Raw genomic sequence first — 4,670 nt, 5'->3', positions numbered from 1 at the left:
TCCTTTCTGCTTCCCCTGGATAGTGAGGCCTTCCATAGGGTGTCAGCAGAGTCTACTGTATTCTTTGGGATAGCCCCCCGCCCTGCACCCCCACCCCCGTGTGTCTTGGCTCAGGTAGTATTCTTCTGTGTGGAATGGGCTCCCAAAGTCCACGACTATGCTAGGGAGGTCCCATAGATTTCCAAGGTTTCCTCACTGAAACCCATGTTCCTGGGGTCTAGATCAGTCCCATGCTGGTATCCCAGCTATCAGTCTGGGGACCAAGAGCTCCCCGATGTTCAGGTCAGATGTTTCTGTGGGTTTCACCAACCTGGTCTGGACCCTTTTGCTCTTCACTTGCTTTCTCTGCAACTGGATTCCAATTCAGTTCAGTGATTAGTTGTGGGTGTCTGATTCTACTTCCACCAGTTGCTGGAGCTGGGTGATTTTTAATATCAATAAAAACAGCTAGCTGAAGTTTAACCTTTTTAAAGATTAAAAAATATTGCTTATGGATATGTATGTTTTTGTGAATACACATGTGACTACAGGTAACTTTAGAGGCCAGGAGAGAGCATTGGATCCCTGGAGCTGGAGTTCTAGGTGGTTGTAGCATGATAATGTGTATGCATCCTCTGCAAATTGTTTTTAATTGCCAAGCTATCTATCCAGTCCCTTACCTTTGTTCTTCATATGACCAAAGAGAAGGACTAATCACCCTTAGTTCATTACTAAAGCATAGACTTTAAATGGGTAAATTCAGCTATAATCTCACATTACAAGTTTTTGTCATTGAGTTCATTGGTTCAGTTTTATAGTGTTTTTATATATTTAAAATTTGATATGATTTCATAGTGATTTTTCTTCACAAATACTTAATAGAGACATGGCTTTAGAAAATATTACCACACTCCAGGACAGGCCTAATGCCCAGGAGTAGTTGGCTAACACAAAATGAACTCAATGGTATTTTGTTTCATTTTGCTTTGTTTTGTTTTTTTGTTTGTTTGTTTTACTGCTTGCTCTTTTGCCTTTTTGTTTTGAATTTTAAATATTGTGTTTTTGTTGTTGTTTCTTATTTATTTTTGTTTTGTTTCTTGGTTTTTTTAAGAGAGGGAAAGAAAAAAACAAAGTTGGGTGGGTAGAAAGATGGGGGGAGGACCTGGGTAGACTTGAGAAAAGGGAATAACATAATTAAAATGTATGATATGAAAAATAATTAAAAGATTAATAATCAAGGTAGAAAAGGAAAACATTACAACTTTCATTGTAATGTTTAAATCCAGGATCTTGTTTAAATCCAGGATCTTGTGAATGTTAGGTAAATGCTATACTATTGAACTTTATTCCTAGACATGGTTTTAAAATTCAGTTTCTTCCCTTGAAATTTGCAAGAAAATAACTAATACTGCCTCAGATGACTGCTTAGTTTTGACACATGTGGTTTTCTTGCACAAAATGAACAGGGAAACATCTGTATTGTTGAAGAGCATCTACTGAGACAAAACTCTGAACTTTCTGAATGTCTTTACCCCAGTAAGAAGACCACAGCCCAGTAAATGGGATGTGTGCTGAGCACTTAGCATTGATAGAGTACTGGGGGAACCAGAGTACTGGCTTCTAAAGGTCCTCAGCTGTGAGATCTGAGAAAGCAATTTCTTCCACTATATGGGTCACAGCAGATTGAACTCGGGTTGTATGCTGGGCAGCAAGTACCTTTACAAGCAGAACCATCTCAGCTGCCCCCCAAATGCTAGAGTTTAATACTATTCATTCTTAACATAGCAGGGATTCTGTCTTCCCAATTCCTACTGTACTTTCTTTGTAATTTTGCTTCTCAAGTTTCATTGTCTTAAAATAAAAGCCAGATGTCAGGCCATGTGTGCTTCTGAGAGCTGCAATATATGTAAAGGATAGGTGATGCCTGATGACAGATGGTATCTCTGTTGACATCTGAGCAATCACTTTTTGCTTTGTTACAGAGCAGCAGAATGGGCCAGAACAGGAAGCCAGGCAGCCAGCACAATCCCAATATACACACCTACAACTCCCATAATTTCAGGCAATCCCTTTAATCTTTCTGAGCCTGGGTTTCATCATCAGTAAGTGGGAATGATAGTGTCACTCCTATATAACTCAATGAAATAGTCAAGAAACACTAGCTTTTAAATCTAAAGACTTTACAAACTTAATTGTGATATTTAGTGTATGGGCATGCATGCATACATGCCATGCTGTATGTATGGAGGTCAGAGGACAAGTTGTAGGATTCAGTTCTCTCTTTCCACTATTTGGGTCCTGGGGAATAAACTCAGTTGTCAGACTTGATGGCAAGCACCTTTTACCTGCTGAACTATCTTGCTGGGCTCCCAAACACTGGAGTTTAATAATACTGCCAATTTCATTCCTAGAACAGCAGGGATATCATGCTTGCTGATGCTCACACTTTTTGAAAAAGAAAACATTATTATTACTGTTTTTCTGCATCTTTTTGAATGGGGGAATATGTTTGCCATGGTGCATGTGCAGAGCTCAAAGGGCATCTTTGTGGAGTCAGTTCTTTCCTTCCTCTTTACATAGGTTCTGGGTAGCAAATGCACATTCTTGGGCATCTATCATTGAGCAGCAACTGTTTTCATCTGATGATCCAACTTGCCAGCCTTGACATGAATTTTTATTCCTCTAGACTCACATAGCAAGTTGGGATCCTTCCTGGGACTATTATTTGTGTTTCTAAGCTATTTCACTGAAATGCTTCAGCATGTGTTTATTTTATGGTGGCCACGAAGGAGTTACAGATCTATAGCCAAGTTTTATATTATACTTAATTCCAGAAAATAACTATTTTCACAGCATTACAATGTAAACAAAGAAAAAATACAACACTGATAATTGTACTTTTTAGTACAAAACCGTGTTTCGTGAATACCTAAGAAACTTGTCTTCCTGTGTTCAGGAGCAGCCAAGCTCAATTATTTTTATAAGTGGATAATTTAATCTAAGAGAATGTGCTTTTATAAAAGCAATTTTGATCAAGCCGATAATGTGTGTTCACAAACAATGCTAGGGAATCTCTTTGGGCTGTTGCTTCTCAGGGGCCATGTGAGGTGAATCTAGTAGGTTGGAATATATGGATCTGAATTGCCTAGCTTAAATTTTATTACCTTTAGTGTTTCCATCTGTAAAGCATTTCTTTTTCACACAGGCTTATATAAGACCATTTTCATGCAAGTATATAATTAGGTATTTTGAGCATATCCCACCAGGCCTTAGAACTCTCACCTTTCTCTCTCCTCTGTCTTCCATTAGCCTCTTGTATTCCTATCATGCCTTGGTGCTCTCTGCTTCTCCCTCCACTATTAGCCCATGTGTTTTTGTTTATAGATTTGCTTCCCCCTTCATGTTGTTTGTCCACTTAGTTTTAGCTAAGCAATATTTGTTTTTCTGAGACTGACTTAACTTGAAGTTAAGTAAGTAACTGACTTACCACTGAAGTGATAGCCACATTCTCAAAAACAGTGTAACTGTTCTTTGAAAGGTTCATTATGTATATTCATTACATTTTTTTATCCAGTTGTTTGCTAGTGGACACCTAGTTTGGTTTTATACTTAGCTGTCATGAATAAATAGTGTTGCAGAAAACATTGATATACAAATATCATTGTGACATGTTGATTTGGAGTCTTTGGGGGAAAAGCCCAGGAGGTATATCCAGGTCATGCAGCTTGGTCTAAATTAGATCTTCCAGGAACCTCTGTCCTGTTACCCATAGTACCTATACTACTTTACATTCTTACCAAGGATGTGACACTAGGGATTTAACCAAGGGTCTTTCACAGCTAAGCAAGCACTCTCCCTATGAGCTACATATCCAGCCCTGTTTTCACTTTTTTTTTGGTACAGGAGCTCCATAAGTTTTCCAGGCTAGCCCTGAACCCCTGTCATAGCTCAAGATAGCTTTGAACTGTGATCCCCCTATACTAGCACTCCAAAGTAGCTAAAATTATACCTCCGTGCCTAGATATCATGAAGGATTTGAACTAAAATCCTAAGAGGTATCAAAAAGTGACTCAGATCTTAATAGCAAGTGAGGCAGACTGTGGAAAGATATTACTTGCTTTAGACATGTTGGATTTCAGATATTGTGTCTTCAGATTCATGGAAAGGTGTAGTAGTGCAAGTCATAGAACCAAATAATATCAATGGAAGAGACCAAAGGCACCAGTGACCATGTGCTCAATACTTGATTCTGTGAGGCAGCTCACCCTTTGTGACTGCTTTGGAATTCTGGCAGTTTCTGAGAGGTTTTTTTAGATTGAACTGAATTCCCTAACAATTCAGAGATGTCAGTAAGTTTTTACTTATTGACATTAAGAAGATGCTCACCAAGGCATAGTGATGATGCTGTTAACAGTGACAACAGAAGGATCCACACCAAGAGCTCACAGATTGGCTCTTCATCAGAGAGGATGCCTTGAAGAATGTGGTGGAAAAGAGGCTTGGAAAGCAGCTCAGTAGGTAAAGATACTTGCTCCCAAGACATATGACCTGAGTTAATTCCTTGGCTACATACAGTAGAAAGATAGAGCTTACTCCCACAAGTTGTCTTCTGACTTCCACATACACATGCTTACAGGATTTGTAAATAACTATAAAACGTTAGAAATACAAGATGGTTCAATGTATGTGAG

The sequence above is a fragment of the Cricetulus griseus genome, chromosome 3, assembly GCF_003668045.3.
Source record: "Cricetulus griseus strain 17A/GY chromosome 3, alternate assembly CriGri-PICRH-1.0, whole genome shotgun sequence".
Lineage (NCBI taxonomy): Eukaryota > Metazoa > Chordata > Mammalia > Rodentia > Cricetidae > Cricetulus > Cricetulus griseus.
Note: the sequence above shows the minus strand (reverse complement) of the source record.